At 40.9% G+C, this 21,208-nt stretch overlaps 1 protein-coding gene across 4 annotated transcripts in view; it reads left to right on the top strand.

Annotated features, from left to right (window-relative positions):
• The window catches only part of raraa (retinoic acid receptor, alpha a), a 196,720-nt gene that overhangs the window by 1,036 nt on the left and 174,476 nt on the right, over positions 1–21,208 (top strand). The gene's annotated exons all lie outside the window — the stretch shown is intronic.

Raw genomic sequence — 21,208 nt, 5'->3', positions numbered from 1 at the left:
TCGCAGAGGGGCAACCACAGCCTGCATTCTTTTGATGAGCTCTGATACTGAGCTGGAAACTTGATGACCCAAAACACACACATGCAATCTGTCCAGGGCTGCAAACTAACGATTATTAGGAATGAACCACATGGATTCTTTTTTCCCCAGCCGAGACTGATAACCGATAATTACATGTTAAACTGATAAATTCACGTTTGCATTTTAAAACTAGTTCATATAACTTGAACATCAGAGGGCAAGAAAGGCTAAGATGTAGAGAGTTAAGATGGATGATTTGATATCTCATAACTTTTACCTAACTAATTTTTGCATCACGTTTTACATAAAAAAACAAAAAAACAGTTGACTCTCCAAATGTTCTTTTTTTCTTGTAAAGTGTATCAGAAAACTTAAACTCTAAAACTTAAAAACAGCCGTACTTAAAGCGATAGCTCACCAAAAAAATTTAATTTTGCTCAATATCTACTCACCCCTGTGCTGATGTGAGGATGGGTGAAACAGCGGGAAACAGTGTTGCAGCCAAATCCAGTACAATTTAAGTGAATGGTGACCAGTTTTAAGATGTAAAAAAGGCACAAAAACACAAAATGTCTCCATACTGCTTGTGTGGTGTAATCCAAGTGTCCCTAAGCTGTGACATTAACATTTGACCCAAAAAGACACCATTTACACCATGTTTTTAGCCGAAATGTCAACTGTAGCCTCTCAGACCTGATCTGCATGCACACGCCTGAAGTGGGTACACAGGCTCTTGCCCAAGCGGCGCGACACGAGATCTCGGGATACCTTCACATCTGTGTTTACATGCTATCTGGAAGTGACTCAGACAACAGAGAGAGATCTGCTCAGAAATAGTGACTTGTTATGCGTACAGTTGACTTTGCAAACTTTCAACAAAGAAGAAAATGTCCGAGGACTTCGACATAGAAGAGGAACATCATTTCTTTGCTGCAGCCACACTGCTTGGGCGAGAGCCTGTGTACCTGCTTCAGGCGTGTGCACGTGGATCAGATCTGAGAGGCTACAGTTGACATTTAGGCTTAAAATATGGTGTAAATGGCGTCTTTTTGGGTCAAATTTTAATGTTGTGGCTTACAGACACTTGGATTACACCACACGAGCAGTATGGAGACATTTTGTGGGTTTTTTGTGTTCTTTTTTTACATTTTGAAAATGGTCACTGTTCACTTCAATTGTACTGGATTTGGCTGCAACGCTGTTTTCCGCTGAAGAGGCAAGCCAAAATCTCAGTGCACATCTGTATTCATGTGTGCAAAATAGCCTCTATAACATGTTATCACGTTTATCCCTCTTATGGGTTTATTTTAACTTACTAATTCAAAATGAAATTTTAGAGACAGTCATATTACTCATTAAATATTTATTGACAAAATTATTCATTTAAAACTTTGTAAAATGTCACCAAAGCAGCAACACACCTCTTAGTCCTGGATGTTACCCACATGTGGAAAATAGTGCTCAAATCTCTCATAACATCTGAAGGTGTTCAACAAATACAGTGTGCTCCCTGTTTGCCAAAACCAAACCAACATGGAATCAATAACCACTAATGTGCAGCCTGGACAGAATTTATCGGAGCTCAACCAGCTAATGGACTTACACCTGGTAGCTTAACATTAGTCATATAAAAGCAGTTAAGATGTGAGCAGCTTTAAACTGTTTTCCATGTTTTAGACATCACTAAAATCTGTTTTTGCCAGTAAAAAAATAGGTGTTGAATATGTGTTATATTGCAGTTTTAATGGTCTTAAATTTAACTTGTTGAAACCTGCAGATACCCTGAACTGATTGTTTTTTTGTTTTGTTTTTTTGATCGACTGATCGATTCCTTGACTAATTGTTGTGGCTCCACTTCTGTCACGAAAAAATTAAGACTCAAACTACCGCCGCAACCTGACAGAGATCTCCCCTAATTTGTTAACACCCCTGATTAACCCCTGTCAGGATAATGTGGCAATTTGAGGTGTCTGGATCCCAGCAAATTAAATGTCAGTACTGTGTTATAACATTTGAGTTACGTACCCTGCAGCATCACAAACCTGCAGTGTTGCCGTATAAAACGTTGTCATGTAAAACCACAGATTACAGTGTTTATTATTACCCTCTATTTAACGCTGTAACACGCACTTTCTATGCGCTTCCTTTTAATTTGAGTTAATCTGTGCACTTTATGCGTTTGGCACAGTGTGATTTGTTGACTGATATTTTATGATACTACAGATTTATGACACCTCACTCTCAGATATGCAGACATGGCAGCAGCGCAGACTGATTTTTCTGTTGGGTGGGGTGGGGAGAGGAGGATGCCCTTTTCTGTGACAACCTGTGACATTCAGAGCGAGATGCATTTGAGGACGAGCCTCTCAGTGGGAAATTTGGTATGTCTGAGGGTTTTCCCACCTTGTCACCTTCTCTCTTGGTGTGATTCACAGTTAAATGTTGCACCATCATAACTGGGAGGATTGTTTACTTGCCCACTAAACTCTGACATATGATAATAATCATTCTTTCATCTGCTGTCTAGCCGTCTTGTGAGATCTGATTCCATGTCATGCCCATTATCGATTTCTAAAAATATAGCTCCTGTCACAATGATAGGAATTAGGTTATCTGAAAGGTATAATGTTGGCATTCAGGATCTAGTGAGAAAAAACTGGAGAAATTAGGTCATCACAGTGTTGACAGCGGCTGTAGCAACATGTTTTATGCGTGCAACAGAACAAAGTGTGTGTTTTTAAAAATGTCAAACTACCCTGTGTTGAACTGTAAAAATTCAGTGGTGCTCTGTTATGTAACAAAAAGAGAGAGTTTTTTGTCATACCGTCAACCCTCTCTGACAAGCGCCAACGGGAAGTCAGTTCTCTCCTCGTGTGAGCGGTGCCAGTTAAAGGCCTTGCACGCTTTGGTTTCACATGGCACTAAATGTGTCATCATCGTTGAGGCTGTGGTGGCACACTCACTTTGTCCCTTCACATCCCCCACCCCCTCACCATGTCCCTCTCCTTCCTCTGCAGATTGTAGAGTCAAGTGTGAATGACACTGGAAAGGAAATTTTGCCATCTTTGTTCTTTAAAAACTCAGTAGTGGTGAGTCAGTAGCTCCGAGCTCTGACAGTTTTATTTGTCACATTTGATAACAGTTTCTTTTACTCATCATCTCGGGAATGAATGACTGTACCAGAAGAAAAATGATGAGTTATTAAAGTTTGGTTGTCCACATTTAGAGGCATTTTTGTGCAGGTAATTGGGCACCGACCAAATTGTTATTATTTTATTATTTTCTTTAAAGGGACAGTTCACCCCCAATTCAAAAAATGTTTTTCTCTTCTTACCCGTAGTGCTGTTTATCCATCTAAATTGTTTGGTGTGAGTTTCAGAGTTTTGGGGATATCGGCTGTAGAGATGGCTGCCTTTCTTCTGAATATAATGTAACTAGATGGCACTTGGCTTTTGGTGCTAAAAAAGTGAACAGCTGTGTCTCTTTCTAGAAATCATAACCTGATTACTAAAGATAATCCACAGATCTTGTTGTTAGCAGTTTCATGTAGGAACTATTTTCTGTCTACTAAACTACACCTGCCAAACATAGTACAGTGCGGAAGGAAACATGCATCCTAGGTGGTCCCCTGTTATCCCTGCTTCTGGTTAGATTTAATGAATTATTGAAATGAATGGACTGAACTGTGAATGGCTCAAACTCTCACATGTAACAGTGGTGGTGATGACTCCAGCTCCAGAATCCAGTTCCATTGTCCCTACTATTGTCAAGTTAACTAGTTAATGTTTTGTAATGGTGTGTAGTGGTCTCCACACAGCCCCAAAACAGCAGCCTGCACCCCTGTTGTTGACAAGTCAGGCTGACTCACGAGGCTGTGGCTGTGCAGCACAAACTCATCAGGCACTGACAGACGAGACATGCTCCCCACAATGGCAGGGCACCCTGGAGATGTCACCCAGCGCTTGCTTAACGGTAAACACCTCTACCCAGTCCCACCCACGCACTGTCAGATTTTGACTTCTAGTAGCTGTTTTTCTGGAGTAGGACATACTTAAAGAGAAACACCATACTGCAGAAATTAGAGTTTCATTCACTGCAAATAGGAAAAACTAATAGTCTAGCTTTTTAGAATTAGTTTTGATGTGTACATGTGATCATTTACTAATTTACTGATGTTGCCATGAAGAATAATTTGCTTTAGACTGAAGGAATCCCTTGGATTATTTAATGTGGGGTTTTAAGAAGGACATAGTAGTACCATCACAGAAGCTAAGCAATGAACTGCTGACAGGGTCAGCAATAAAAGGTACTTCAGCCACTTAACAAAAGAGCCATCTAATAAAATCAATATCAGCTTAAGTGTACACTATATTTAGAATATTTTCACTTCTTAACTGAGCTGTCAGACAGCTGTTTTTGAAGGGAAACTGCAAATATTGCTCTCTCCAAACCAGTCAAACTTCATGGATGAAATCAGTAATTTTACCTCACGGAACACAGAGGTTGCCGGTCTACTGCTGCCTCGATCTGTCAGTTAGTTCGTGTAATTGTGTGACCTCTGTGTTTTGAAAAGTTAGTTCGGATCCACCAAAGTCACACAATGGCAAACAAAGAAACAGATCGAGGCAGTAACAGACCAGCAACTGTCTCCTGTGAGATAAAATGAGTGATTTCATCCACGGAGTTTGGTTGATTTGGAGGGAGCGATATTTGGCTTAAATAATGGCATTTTCCCATGAGAAAAGGTCGTCTGGCGGCAAAGCAAAAGATGAAAATATTCTAAATATAGCAGACACTTTGTAAGTGATTTAGATTTTTTTTTATGATTATTTAATGTGGTGTTGTATGAGTACCTCATATAACACCACATTAAATAATCAGAACTATCCCTTTAATAGAGAAACAGTTACTTCTAGAAATGGAGTCCAGTGGAACCAAGCAGTGTAGCATTACACTAATAAAATCAGCCTTGACCTAAATGAAACAGGCCCCGACTCTGTCAGAATAAGTAGAAATAAATTGGGATATTACAGTGGTTTGGCTGTGGTGCCCAATGACGTAGTCATTGCCTTAGGGACTGGGGCGAGTGTGGGAAAAGCAGGAGAGAAAAAGGGTGGGAGCTGATACCAGGAGAGTGTAGCTGAAGCCGAGTGGGATTTTTTTTTTTTTTTTGTTGGAGGGGGAGTTCTGGAGCCGCTGTGATGTTGGGATATGGGAGCTCCACTCACATCGGCCGGCGGCAGTTAGAGAGGCCTGCTTTTGCATACTGATTCTCTCTCCACATAGCTTACTGGACTGCCAGGCCCTGCCAGCCTTGCAAGGGTTAACTACACCGCCTCCTTTTATTCCTCTTTTTATGGCTTTGATGGTATTAAATAATCTTTACGTGTCAGAGTGCACAGCTCCCAGTGTTCATGTCGGGAGAGCGAGAGAGCAATTAGGTCAGAGTGGTAGAATAACTTGGTTTCATCCCAGCCTTAAAGCGGCAGGGTACCTCACTTCAACTCGCTCTTTATATTCACCTCAAACCTTCAGAGTGAGATTTTCAAAGAGGTCCAAGGCCAGTGGGGTTATCAAAGCACTCCAAGAGAGAACTTTGTATCTCTCTGTTGTATAGTCTCATGATAAAATGTCCCAGAATGGATCATCGGTTGTGATATTTTAGGTTCCTCCCTATGTTAATTTGCCTGAAGAATCAGGCCACGTTTGTCTCCTTTTTTCCTAATGAGGCTGAGCTAAAGACTCTTATAACCTATTATCCTCGTTATTGATCTGGGATGTGTTTCGAGCTACAGATTGTTTTTGTAGACCTTGAAATCATTGGCATTACAACCCTAATTCCAAAACAAGTTGGGGTGTTGTGTAAAATGTTACTAAAAAAGGAATATAATAATTTGCAAATAATTTTTGAATACAGTACAAAGACAGGATATTTAATTTTCAAACAGATTTTAAAAAAAGACAGTTGTATAAAGGTTACTCCATGGGCTTGGGAAAATTGTTGTCAGTGAACACAGTTTGTTGCTGCATCTACAAATGCAAATTAAAACGCTACCATGCAAAGTGAAAGTAATATCCTATATCAACATCATGCAGAATCACTGCAGACTCCTCTGGGGCCCGAGTTCATCTGAGACAGACTGATGCAAAGTGGAAAAGCACGCTGCGGTGTGAGGAGTCAAATTTCAGATTGTTTTCAGAAATTATTGATATTGATATTGATATATACTAAAGAGAAGATCACTCAGATTTTTACCAGCGTTAAATTAAAATGAATAATAAAATAATAAAAATGATGGTATGTGGGTGTGTTAGTACATACACGTTTTGGAGCAACATATGCTGCCATCCAGATGTCTTTTTCAGACACGTCCCTACTTATTTCAGCAAGACAATGCGAAGAGACATGCAGCATGTGTTACAACAGTGTGGCTTTGTGGTGAAAAAAAAAAAAAAAAAAAAAAATTGGGTACTAGACTGTCCTGCCTGCTGTCCAGATGTGTCTCCTGTGTGGTGCATTGTGAAGCTCAAAATACAACAACAGAGAACAGCTGAAGTTGTATATCAAGCAAGAATGAAAAAGAATTTCATTTTCAAAACTTAAACCGTTAGTGTCCTCAGTTCCCAAACATTTACTGACTGTTGTTACAAGAAAAGGTGATATATGGCAGCGGTAAATATGTCTCTGTCACAACTTTTTTGGAATGTGGTGCAGGTGTCAAATTCATAATGCTTGTATATTTACAAAAAACAATAAAGTTAATCATTGTGAAGATTAAGTATGTTATGCTGTATTCAAAAACTTTTTTTTAAAGTTTTACACAATGTCCGAACATTTTTGGCACTGGGGTTATATTTATCTGCAGAGTACGGCTTTTGCTGCAGATTTCAAGACACACGCAAAACAATAATAAATTGAAAGCCTTGTGTTTCTGTTTGACTTGCTCTCACATGATCTGCGTTGTAGAGTTTCCCATAGCACTGTTGTCTCATGTTTGAGATTGCATTTCTAGCATTTGGCATGGGAATGTTCTGGCCCGTGTCACACTGTTTCATTGCCCTCGTCACAGGGTTTCATACTATTTTCCACACTCATTTTGTACCTTGGCTTTTTACGAAAGTGTCTCTGCCCAGTCGGACAGTCCCCCGGCGTGACGGCTGACATTTCTACTGAAAGAGCCCTATTGTTGGTTCTTAATCCCCCTCCACCCTCCTCTCCATAAAACAATGGTATCAATTGCTTCCACTGAGTACATCCACAGCTCTGAGTGAGAGACAGACTGGCCGGGCCTGTTAGCTAGCCTGCCAGCCGTCCTACCAGGCGGCCAGGCCGACCTCATCGTTCCCAGTGATAGCTATATGCTGTCCACAGATTCCACTTCGGGCTTCTGCGCTAATATTATCTCTGTAGCATGAGAACCTTGATCGCGGCTGCATCGCCACCTCGTAAATGCACAAATAATGGCTTGTGTATATATTTATTTTCCCAGAGAGACAGTGGAGCAGGCCGGTGGCTTCGACACACCCCCATCCCCCACCTTCTTAATGAATGGTCTCCATTCTATTTTCCTTCATTTTCCCCAGGACACTGCCATTAACTTTGACAGATGATATGTTCTTTCACTGAAACAGTGATCCTGAGTACACTGTCACTGGAAATTGGATTCGCACACCCACCCCTTTGCCGCTTGCCTTTTCTCCATCTCTCCTTTTCTCTCCGTCCTCCTTTTTCCTGTTGCTCTCTCTCAGTCTGCACTCAGGGACATGCTGTTAATATTCCTTTTAGAGCTGCACTGTATGGCTGAGCTGCCAAGTTAACCCTCTGCTGCCATGAGTCAGACAGCCAGCCAGATAGCTGGTGTCACTTACACACATGTCTGACCAGCCAATCTGTCCTTAAGCGCTCCTTGATAATACCAGCACTGCTCTGTGCCCAGAGTGTGTCTGCAGTTGGTTATGACATTGCAGTGATTTGTGGTTGGTTGTCCAGGAGAACAAAGTCTTCTATATTCATATTTACTTTGTTGACATTGATATAATTGTAGTCTTAATCTTTTTTTAGGCAATTTGAAAATTGGAAAATAGAATTACAGAAACACTACTCAGGTGCCAGATCGAGAATATCCACCAGATCAGACCTGTCACACTGGATGGCTCCAGATTATGGCTGCCACTAACAGTCATTTTCATTATCATTTAATCTGATGATTCTTTTTCGAATCTGTCTGTTATTTGTTATGTTTATAAAATACTGAAAATGTCCATCCCAGTTTTCCAGAAGGTGACGTCTTCAGGCGTGTATCAACAGTGCAAAACCCAAAGGCATTCAGTTTACAGTTACAGAAAAACAGAAAACCCTGAAAATATTCACATTGGAAAAGCTGCAACTTGAGAATGGCTGTTCTTCTGCTAGAAAACAGATTTAAGGGGATAGTTTGGATTATTTGAGGTGGGGTTGTATGAAGTGCTTATTGATAGTCAGTGTATTACCTACAGTAGATGGTGGTCAGCATAGGAGAAATCAGTAATTTAACCTTGCAGAACACAGGAGTTGGTGTACTTCTGCCTTGATCTATCACTTTGTTTGTGTTATTCTGTGACCTCAGTGAATCCAAACTATCCATTTAAAACACCAAAGTCACACAATAACGTAAACAAACAGATTGTGGAAGTGGTCCCCCAGCAACTCCCATGTTGCCATGCTCCCATGAGATACTTGGCTCAAATAATGATGGTTTCCTATCAGAAAAGGAAGTTTGAATGCAAAGAAAAGTGGTGAAAATAGTCTGAATATTAGGCGGATCTTGTTTAAGTGGCTAAAATACCTTTTGTTGCTGACCTTGTCCACAGCAGTATCTTACTTAGTTTCCTTCACTGTAGGCTCTTCAAACTGGAGGCCTGCTGACCAGCATCCACGGTTGGAATTACACTGACTGTCAATAAACACCTCAAACAACCTCACTTCAAATAATTTGATCTATATCTTCAAAAGAATGAATTAGTATCAAACAAATTGACTCCAAGTTCCAACAAGAATCTCTTAATAAGACTGTGGTGTTTGCTTATCAGCTGGACTGATCTTCATCCTAATCTTATTAAGACACATGTGAGTGTCCTAAGCAACAGCCATGTCCAGTTCCACTACACAAACCAAAGCATCTTAACACAGATTTCAGTGGAACAAATCCCCTCTATTGTGCCTCCTGTGTGGGCGTTTGTGGCAGTTGACAGTGTATTACCCAGCTGCTGTGGTTGCAGCTGCTTGCACATTAGCTGGAGTTGCTTGGCCACATTTATCAGTGTGAAGTGAACACCACGGTGGAGAGATAATGGTCCTGAACAAAGATGATACCACTCTCTCTGCTGCTAGCTCAAACGGCTAGCCAGCCGTAAGTGGCTCGGCCCATAGCATCGTTATCACACTGCTCTGCTGCCTTGGCTTGTGCCCGCCAAGTCTATGTAGCTAGTGAGCCGCTGCTACTTATTCTGTCTCCATGGGCTGTCATCACAGTGCAGAAGAGCCATCGCACCAAATCACTGTCATGCTTAAATGTTGCAGCACAGAGCCTGCTAGATGGCAAGATGATTCCTGTGTGTGCAGCTGCAGGAGTGGATGCCGAGCCAAAGTTACCCACAAAAACAGTGCAACAAAAGATGATTATGAGCTAATTGTATTTACCTTTGTGTAGATTATATAGCACTAATTAAAAAGAAATCTGTAATAAATTTACTGTAATAAATCATAAAATGACCATGATATGTCATCAGAGGAATGACTGTTTTTGGTTGCGTGTTTCATGTTAATTAGTTTATATTAAGGCTGAATATTTGCTGACTGAGTAAATGTCTGTTTATGAGTCATAAGAAATCAGTGGTAATCTTATAGAAGGCCTCAGTGTTTGTAGTGGTTAAATTGAGCAATATGTTTTCAATAAGGCAGGCAGTCACTGTGTGTGGGCTTTTGTTTTACATTGATTGTTATGAATGGATAATCAAACTACGTTCGTAATACGCTCGTAATTGTCAAATTATTATGTTCATTCATCTTGTGCTCCTGCAGTGTTCTTGCAGCCTGCCTGAGCTTCCTCAAGTCTGGGGAAGGCCTATTTAATATGGCTCCAACTTGCTATTTGGACTGCAGTGCTCATTTTTGGACATTATTATTGCTCCTTTAATCTTCCATGTCTTGTTCCTATAAAAGCTAAATAAATATTTGCTGTGTTGGTAGTTTATACATAAATAAATTGCTCGTGTAGTACATGTTTTTGTGAACAAAGTAACTCAGAAAGGCACCCAGCAAACTAGGCCTGCAGATGCTTGTCAGTGAGAAACCACATCTCATGGATGTAAATGATACTCATTCAGTCAGTGAGCCTGTGAGACACTATCAATAAAGGCGGATCCTTTGATTGGTTTTGTACTTCATTTCGTGTCAACATAATTTCCATTTTTCTTGGCTTTTTGTGTCGCAGTAATAATTCTGTAATATGGCGCACCAGGCAGCATATGGCTGCCATTTATGATCAACAGCCTCTGTAAAGAGGTGACTGGAATATGCAAATGTCTGCATGCTAATGGAATAGTAATGTAATGAAGTACGTTGTAGATGGCCAATAATGAGCTCTGGTTATTGAGTGTTGATGGCTTCGTCTCTGCCAGCCTTTGTTGTTTCACAAGCTGCAGCTTTCTTGTTTTTTCATCATGGCACAGATACACACCCAAAACACATGTGCACACATACGTGTGCACACACTCTCACACAGACTTAGATACATGAACATTGCTTTGTTATTGATTCATGGCATTGGGTGAAAAGCATATTGATAAATACCTGGAGTACTTGCCCATTGAAATTGTGAAACTAAATTGGGCAGAACTGAGACAGATGCGGTGCAGTAAATTAAACAAGCAATCTTCTCTGTTGGGTGACAGCACAATGGTGATTAGGGTTTCATGTGAGCTGCCCTACATTATTTATGGCAGTGCTGTGGGCTGCCTGCAGTTGAATAAACCCACAGTCCATTGACTGGGCACATTACAGGAGGCCGGCTCGTAGCGAGAGGGGGAGTTAAAAATGGCTTTATTTCCTCTTGAGGAGGTCCATTTTCATCTAAATGAAGGTGGAAGCCCCAAGCGTGTTGTTTCCAGGCCCTGCGTGTGTGAAATGTGTTGACTGTGTTCCAGGAGGCTTCTCAGCAACACTCTGTTACGTGTTCCAGGGAGATTTTTACAGGACCTTTCATTTGTACACATCAACCATTCCTAGTTTTCTTAGTCACTGCCTACTCAACTTGGTGACCATTGCCATATCATAATTTGGCTGTTGTTTGTCCACAGTTTTAATTAGAGTTGTTTGACCCCAGGTGCCATTTAAACGCATAGTTTGGATTATTTGGAGCAGGGTAGTGTGAGGTACTTATCAATAATCAGTGTATCACCTACAGTAGTTGCTGATTGACACGCCCCCCGGATAGGAGAGGCAGACAAGAGTACCAGCACAGAAGCTATTCAGTGTACTGCTGTGGGCTGGGGCAGCAACAAAATGTATTTTAGCTACTTTTAGTCAAAAGTTGTTGTTGGTCTGCTGCTTTCTCGGCCTGTTAGTTTGTCTGTGTCATTGTGTGATGTTGATGAATTTGAACTAACCCTTTAAAATACGATATGTGGCTTAGATAATGGTAATTTTCTATCAGAAAAGGCTCTCTAACAGCAAAGTAAAGCAGTGAAAGTGTTCTATATACAGCCCACAGCACTACATTGCTTAGCTTCCATGCTGGTGCCCCTTTCTGCATCTGTTAACTATTGACAAGTATCTTATACAGCCCCACTTGAGGTGTTCTGAACTCTCCCTTTAATATCAAGTATCTGCTCTCCTAGTTTCATATGAGAGTTGTGGCCTCTATTGTTTTGCATGGCATCCACAGAGGAAAAAACTGTGTATCTTATGTTTTTATAAGGGTATGAACAGGATCTACATATTTGCTCCTCATCTGCAGCATCAAATTCAGTACCGTTTCCACCTGCAAACTGGCACTGAAACAGAGGCAAAAATAACTTCTTTTTTTTAAAACCCAAACTGGCTTTGCTTGCTGCCGCTGGCCGTCTGTTTGGAAAATATTAATTGGGACTCCTGGCTTCTGTTTATTTGTTCACGCTGCCTTGCAGGTCACTCACTTCAAGGAACAGGTTCCAGTGTTTATGGGAGCACAGTGGATTATGATAAACAAAGGATCGGAAAGAGATTGAGCTTTATATAATCCATTAAAAAAATGCCTTGATGGCCTCAATCCCCATCCTACAGATCAGCCTGGGACACACCTAGTTTAAGCTTGCTAAAACCACAAGCTATGTTTTTTTTTATTGCAACAAAGAATCAAATACAAACTGGATTAGACTACAACTGGACAGCCTGTTGGAAAATATCAATGCAACTAAACTGATAAGTGTGATCCCTGTTAGTGTTTTACTGATTTAAACCAATAAATAAATCAGTGAGATTTTTTATTGATGTTAGTTTCTTTGTGGATATTACCTAAAACCAAACTGAGTGGGAGAAACCAAGCACGACAGGATATGGTTGTTAAAAAAACAGATCCACACAATCGTGAGTATATAAGACACTTATCTTGAGTGGTTTGTACTGCTTTCTTGTGAAACATTTCTAGTAGCTAACATAAGCCCCTGCAGCAAACATCAGCCGCCTATGTCAACAGAAACATTGTCAACACAGGGATGTAGGCTTGACTCGGAGATTTGCATTGTTTGACCTCATAAAACATAGTGAGTATTTCCTGTGGTAGACATAGGCAAAGGTAGTAAAACTATAATGATATATATCAGCAATAGTAAAATTGTTTAATAAAACGGTCAATAATGCATTAAAACCGCCATGAAAGCACATAACAGATACACATACAAATCACATCCCTTGATAATAGAGGGTGCTATGAGTGACCAACAAACAGTCAGTTATTTATAACAAATGTGTTGTTCAGTTGCACCATCGTCAGGTGACACAACAACAGACACAGTGTGGAGTGAGAAAGTGATTGCAGACCGTGAGGAAATTATTAATGAAAAGGACAGTTCAGCCCACCAGTATGACAATTTTTTGGTTGTTTAGCTTATTACCTGTGTGATACCTGACCTGTGATTGATAAATAAAGTGGTTAAATTCAAAGTAAGTTGGTTAAATTCAATCTTTTTCCTCCTGGTCTTTATTGAAAATAGGTCATTAAAATGCAATAATTATCGATACTGAAATGAAACATGTTATCGTGATAAATTTTTTAGCTATATCGACTAGAACTATGTAGCTATATGTGTAAAGCAGTAATTATTGGTATATGAGATCATTTACAGTGATATTTTTTCCTGGTGTCTGTTGAATAGAAGCCTCCAGGAAGAGCGCCAGGCTTTGAAGTCAGTTTGACACAGTTGCTTTTTTCCACATGTAAAAGAAGCAGCGGTTGAACATTTTTGAGTCTCACAATCCCTGCAAAATTAGTTTTTTCACTGTCAGAATTCGATTCAATCAGTCTGATAACATTTTGACAGTCTAGAAGAGCTGTGTGATTAAGCTACCTTTTTTTTCCCCCATTCAAGTTTGCAGAGGCTAAACCGAAAGTCAGCCGCTCGACCAAAGGAAGTCTTTACTGTGTGTGTGTTGATCTATGCACCGCACAACGTGGCTTCATGAATAGTTGGATTTCCACCTCCAAGGCTGTATTCAGTTCTCTATGATACATCCATGGTTGAATACCAGCAGTGCAACTGTGAGTGTGTAGTAGATTTGTAAGAAGAATTTATTTCCTGTCTGTCCTGGACGATATTGACCTTTTTCACTGCAGGCATTTTGACACGTCAAATGGCTGCATTCCATTTAGTTTAACCAGCTCACTGGTGTGGCTTACTGGAACAAAACTGAACTGAGCTACCATTAGTGTTATTAGTAACACTTTTTGTCATGGCCTTTTTTGCCATGACAATTGAAAATAATGATGCTGTAAAATAAAAATAAAAAAACACTGTACAGACCTTGTTGCTGATTTCGATTGCTCTCCTTCCGTCTCTCCTCCGAAATTACACTGTCTCTCTATCACTCCCAGTTCAGAGAGGTGACTGGTGCGGTTCAGCAGTGAACACAGACAGTGGTGGAAGTAGGAATGTGAAAAATGAGGTGAAAACAGTTTGCAGAGCGTTTGGAGCTCTGCCCATTGTTGCACCTATGCACATGTGAAAAAACTGCTTTACTGTCTTTTGAGTTTGAGAACTATGTTCCATAATATTTCAGGGGTCATATTATTGTGTTCAGCTCTGTGTTCATCAGTTGTATTTCACTAAACTCTTAGCAGACAACAGGATAACAGTGGTGATGATAGAATGTCTCTATAATGTTTTCTTTGTTCGGCTTGTGCTGTTGTTGCAGGTCATCTGGCTCGTTAAATGACAAATTGAAAGCAGGTGTGCATTGTTTCATCATCTGAGTGCCGAGCAAGAACTGTTGTTGAAGGAGGAAGGGTAAAGCTGTTTGTAGATGCAAATCTGTGAAAGCTTTTGTTCTCATACTTGAATTTAAATATTAAACAACTATAATAGGTGTATGTTTTCTTTGTTGTTGTAGTCTTTGTACGATTTTCTTTGTTTTACCAACCCATGTCCTCGCTGTTCTCTGTTGGAAAGATATAGCATGCTGTGAGGCTGTGGGTTTAAATTGTTCATTTCAGTTCAGCTTTGAGTTGTTTTTCTGTATCCCTCCCTGGATTATATTTAGCCTCTGTTCCATTATATTTTTAGTTAATAAAAGCCCATCTTTTTCAAGGATCCCTGCCTTCCGTTGTTGCACTGGACAGCATCTCTTTCCTGTTTTGTTTCAGCGTCTGCTAACATCTTCTGCTCTGTGGGATGCTGGGACAACAGCACCTCTTAAACTGCGGATTGAGGGGTGTTGATTGTCAGATTGTAAATGTCAGAAATAACTTTAAACTGCATTTGGACTGTCCAAATGCTCGAGTGCTTTGAGTGATTTGGAGAGAGTGCTCGAGAGTCTTGGCTTGTGTTTGCAACAGAAAACTGTTAATCTTCTCGTGCGTTGGAGGTGTGGGAGATGAAAATGGGATGCCATCTCTAATTTGTGTTTTGTTTGCGTATTTCATTTCTAGTAGAATCATTGTGGGTTTTCTGCCCATGCACACGTTATGAAATGGCTAACAAGAAGGCTATGTTTGTTTTATTTGAGAAATTAAGTGTCATCGCCTCTTTGATGGATGTCTGTTGCGTGAGTGTATCCTAATTGTCCTCCCGCACAACAGCGTATTTTCATTCTCAGTTGGACTCTGGCCAAGGATACCCACTCCAACTCCGGTCCACTTGTCCAAAGCACCAAAACAATGCAGAGCTGCCGTGCTTCTTCAGAGAGCCACTGTCGGGCAGTCCCCTGGGGGTGGAGTGTTTTCTGATAAGTCTTTGCCAAATCTGTTCCCCGCACTCAATTGCCTCTTTGTCGTTTCCTCCATGTGAATGTCAGTGCGGCTGAGCTGTGGCTCCATGGATTCCCTGTGTGCAGATACCTTGCATGGCTTTCATCAGGACATAGACAGCACTGCTCGCCTCCCCCTCGACCACAACCACAGCCCCTTCATCCTCCAACCATTGTTTTCCTATCGAATGAAAATTATTTTTTAGCCTCTCTCATGAAGCGTGAAATACAAGCTTTTATATTGGCATTGGCAGGTATTTAAACTTTTGATGTGGTCCAGGCTGCACTCATTAAATCGTCAAAATGATGTAACATTTCACTGCTGCTGCCGTGTGCCAGCATGGCATGTTTTTCCACTTAGGGATTCCAATATTTGTCTCTGTCATAAACACGGGGCATCTGGTTGCCAGTAGTGGGCCCAGCATTTGCACACTGACATCGAAATGCGGCTGAATTCTTCAGAGAGAAGCTGTCTGGCTTCTCATTTAGCAGCTTGCGTAGGTATGATAAATGTAACTAATCACCTATTGACCCCAATAGGTCAAGCCTTTGCCCTGTTGCCCATCACCCTCCTCCTTCCCGCTGGCTCCACTCTGCCTCTGTTCCCCTTGGATAGCCTTTATCTTCCTCAGGCAATAGTTTTTCTCCCCAACACAGCTTGTCCACCAACAGATACCAGGCAACACAACTATGCACTTTCCTTGTTTGCAGTCAAGTGTGAGATTTTTCCCCCTCCTGATTTATCTTTCCAAAAATATCTATTGTTTGGCCTTGTGGCCTCAGAAATACATTTATGTTGTGAATGTGATTAGATACAGCAAGCCAGAACAGATATGCTTTTCTCTCCGTGTTCCCCGCTTTGGTTTTGACCTTTGCTCTTCTAATATCGCAGCCAGTTTTTAGGACCTTACTGAGGAGATAAGTAAATAGAAGAAAGTGTGAGATTATCGGGGAAATAATCTTCTGGAAGAAATGAATTTGGTTGAAATACCAAGGACACAGCGCTGTAAATGTGTATGCACACACATACTGAGTTTCTATGCTGGATAAGGTTTCTGTTCAGTGTTTTTTTCCACTGGCAGTGTAAAGAATCGCAGAGAAGCTTTTGTTCTTTTGAAAATCCACCTGATAATGTCGGTAGCTGGCGCCTTGCCTGAGCTGGTTGGATTTAAAAGACGAAACAGAAAAAAAAAAACTCCTAGTCTCAAGTGCCCAGCCCAGTGTTACACACTTTACAAACCCAACACAGTGGCCCAGATTCTCTACAATACCCCAGTGAAACAGCTCTTCTGTTTGGAGTGTTTAGAAGTGGATGGCGAATGTCATTTTCAAGGGGGAACCCCAAGAGTTGAAGAGTGCAGCGCAGGTAGTGAAAAAACAATGCAGGCAACACAATAATGACACCAGCGTGATGCCAAGTTCTCTGGGTTCACAGATAGGCCTTCACTCCATCCTCTTCCCCCCCTTCCCACTTAAATGTTCCACATGAGACTGATTGAGCCATTTCGTATTGCTAAGCCGCGTGAAGAGTGCTACTTTTATAATGAAAGAATACTGCTAAATCAAGGCTTGACAAATCTACTTTCTCCATGTCCCCATATTGAGGGTTGGCGGATTAGACTCTAATTTTAGTGCCACTTATCTCTTCAGCTGCTTTTAAGAATTAGTTCCAAATAACAAAAAAGTGTGAAAATGTGAAGGGTTTTTGGGGGTTGGATGGGAGGGTGGTGGGAGTTGGGTATTGTCAGGGAAGCGAGGCTGTGAAAAAGAGATTGTCTAGTGGCAGCGAGAGCCTTTGCATACGAGTTAAAATTTACATACAAATCTGCAGAAAAAAATGGTATTTTGTGGCGGTTAGGCAGAGGGCAGTTGTTAAACGAAAGTTTTTCAATCACTATCGCTCCCACTGTGCGCCGTCTCAAGTGGCTTCATGAGATCACAAAGCTTGATGGAGTTTTCAAACAACCCAGACCATGAAAAATTTAACAGGACTTCTTTTTCACCTCTCAGTTTCTCCCACTCTCTCTCTGTCTCAGTTCAGTTTTCCAGAAACTAGAAGTTTACAGAAACTTTTGCGATAGAGGCCGAATGTATGATGAATGAACAGTTAGGCCACATTCAGACAGAAGCAACTGCTGCAGTGAAAACACCACGAATCTCAATCACTTTGACCCTGGTATTTTGTTATCTAAAAGCTTGTATTATGAAGCAGCAAAATCAGGAAATGTTGCATTTTCATCAGCAATAACATAACATGACTCCTGTACAGCTGAAAGCAATGTGAAACAGTAAAAAAGGCATATACCTGAAAATACAAACAGTGATGCAGGAGAGAAAACTAAATTTCAAACCACAGAGATTTAGTTAGAAGCTACAAAAGTACAGAGAGCTGAACTCACCACTCCTGCACAGACATGAGTTGCGTCTCGGCTTCTCAGCACATATCTGACCAAAAACTCATCTACTGTCAGTGGAAAATGGGTTAGTTGCCTATTTTAGCAGGTTTAGCCAGGTTTAAACAACCCACATATACATGAAAGCTTTGGTGTAAAAGCAGTCTGTGTTGCAAAGTTGCAACTTTGGTTTGTTTCCATTTGTTTGAGAGAGCGCACAGCTGTGGTTTATCAAGGTACAGGTACACTGGGGAAGTGAAAGTGCTGATAGCCGGGAAAATAAAACTTTATTTTCTGATTGTTGCTTAGCGCACACCCCCACACTGCAGCACAACCCTCCGGCAAAACGTGACAATGCCTCTTTCTGTCTCAATGTGGCCTCAGTCAGAAAAGCCACTGTGTGTTTGTTTTAATGGTCTACTTTCTAGTTGACTTAGTGCAAGTCAGCAGTAAGTTCATCTTGTCTAAACAAAATCACTTTTCTGAACCTACTCTAATGTCACTAACACCCTGATAGCTTAAACCTTTCCATCTCACATGTATTTGGCTACTGTGGCACGTCATCAATACTAAACAGCCATCAATACTCCACTGGAGGCAGTTGCATTTAAAACAATGGAGGACACTGAGACGGTGTGCATTCAGCACTTTTGAATAGCCGTCAGCTTATTGATTCTCCTTCAAGGTCGGCATCAATTCCTCTGTGCCCCGTCTTTTCTGTTTTTTGACAACGGAGGGCAAATGCATGTTAAAAAAACTTGCCGTTCAATTGAGTTGGGAGGGGGTCAGACTCATAAAAAAAACCACCATGGCGGTTTCCACTCAGATTTCTCTTGGAGAGGAGCCGTTTTCGTTGCGGGCAGTGTTTGGGTGTGATTATGTAATCCATCAGGGTATTACCATAAATGGGAGGGGGGCAGGGTGTCGAGGGGTTGGAAGGTAATAGCGGTGCTACTGATGATCATCGTCTAGCAACTGCCCAAGGGCAGGAATGTTTTGTGCGCCGATGTGTCCGACAGGTGGCTAGGAGACGCTAATTGATTAATGATCAGGGTGATATATGAGCCCCCGCGGCCAGGCTAAACATAAAGGCTCAGAGCACCGGTGTCGCTCTAAATCATTTCCAACCAGGCCAGTAAACCCAAAACAGTTCCCCCATTAGCATATGAAAGACCAATTGGGAGGGAGACTGTGCCTTCCAAGCCCTTTGTAGCCCGCCTATTGTCAACATCCCGAGTCTGAATTAACAGGCTAGCATTTTATGCCAGATGAATAATGACAACAAAGATGGTTTTATGATTAAGGGTCACTCAGCGCTAATGAATGATTAACATCACCACAATCTAAGCCTTTGATAGCATTTGGATTCTACCTCCTTTTTTCTGCCCGTGCATGGCTTTGACAGAGGGCTGGGCTATATATCACTATTATATTGATATTGTTATATGAGACCAGATATTTTCTGAGATTTTAGATATCATTTTATTGTAATATGGCATAAGTATTTATACATATTTTCCTGGTTTTAAAGGCTGCATTATAGTCACAGAATATATATAAATACTTTATACAGAGTATAATAGACAGAATGTAGAAAATATTAGTACATATGTAATAGGGGATATTTTATAGTTAAACAATAAACTGCAGGGCACTGCAACAATAAACTTTCAGTGGTATTTATAATACTTAGAAATAACTATAAAACACAAATAAAGCAAAATATATGTAGACCTATATCTTAAACCTTAATTAAGAAAGAGGATCAAATACACATAAAGCTAACAAATGAAAACAATTTGCATTATGTTGTTAAAAAAAAGTATAAGGCGCAACATAAATGCCAATATATGTAGCTGTGATAGGTCAGTATTGGCCTGGTAATATTGGTCACCCAGTATATCATTTGGACTCTACTAAAAGTTATTGAGATATTACTTCACTCAGCCATAATTTGACAAGAGCAACACTCACCTAGATAACTGTACACAAAAAAGACCCACTGCCTCCTGCACTGCATAAGATGTAATTTGCTGTTATTCCACTTCAGCATGTAAAATCTGGTTATAAAACTCGAAGTTGAATGGATGTGTTTTCACCATGTGTTATAGTAACTATAATTCCTTCTACCTAGAGGTGAGATAATTTACATTCTTTCTTTACATGGCTGTTTTGGCTCTCTACATCATGGAGCTGACGTATTTTCCATTCGAGCAGTGTCAGATTCTTCTTGAGTGATTGAACATTAGTGGAATTCACCTGCCCCCAGATGATCATATTTTGCACTTGGTGTTCCATATAACACAGTCATTGTCAGTGGATTAGTCCTCTCTGAATCTCTCTTCCTCTCTGACTCTCCCTCTCACTCTCTCTGGTTATTTACCATTCCACAAGGGGCCTTGCGTGACCCTCTTCATTGTTTTATTTGGATGACTCTGAAGGACAATGGCAGTCTGGAGCCTTGGCCCGGCACTCAGCGTGTGTGAATCTGCATCTTTCCATTGGGAGTGCTGTCCTCCGATGTCAAGAGAGGTTATGTGATCTATGTGTGACTGAAGGGGGTTTCCACCACTGAGACTCGCAGCCTCAAGGAGAGGGGTTTATATTGTGTGAATGAGCGTGTGTGTGTGTGTGTGCACGCGGCCAATGGAATTTTATAGGACCGAGCGAGTTAAAACAACACATTGTGTCTGTTTTAATGTGAGCTCATGACTCTCGCCACAGGGCTGCCATTCCCAAGTAACCTCGCACTTGGATACTGCTGGTCATACCCGCAGTTTTTTTTTTTTTTATTACACATTTGTACTGAGCGGCAGTGGAGGGGTGCTGCTGTCAAAACGTGTAAGTGAATGTCTCAATGCTGGTGAATGATTCCACTTGAGAGGTGGACCGCCTCCCATCAAACCTTTGTAACCGGCAGCGCTTGAGCCACCCAAATTCCAGTCCCAGGTGCTGATGCTAGGCCGTACATTGAAGATCAGGCAACCCTGCTGTATTATTGTTTCAGGCTCTTTGCTCGGTGAGTCTGAGTCCTGGAGGTAAATTGGTAAACCTAACCCAACTACAACAGCTTCAACTAGTTAATAGTTAAAGTACTAATAAAAGCAAAATAAATTTTGATTTCGTATTCTATATATCCTTCAAATTCCAGCTTCAAATTCCACCAATTCCTTTCCTTTGCAGAAATACAATCATATTTGCTAACCTGAGGAAGGGCTTCTGTCATCATCATCTGTGTTTTTCTCATCCCAGATATAAATCAAGTCATCAGACATGTTGCATCTTGTCATGGGGTCACACAAGCAGTTGAGTACAG

The sequence above is a fragment of the Lutjanus erythropterus genome, chromosome 17 (genome assembly GCF_056507025.1).
Source record: "Lutjanus erythropterus isolate fLutEry1 chromosome 17, fLutEry1.hap2, whole genome shotgun sequence".
Classification (NCBI taxonomy): domain Eukaryota; kingdom Metazoa; phylum Chordata; class Actinopteri; order Lutjaniformes; family Lutjanidae; genus Lutjanus; species Lutjanus erythropterus.
Note: the sequence above shows the minus strand (reverse complement) of the source record. Positions and strands in the feature narration are given on the sequence as shown.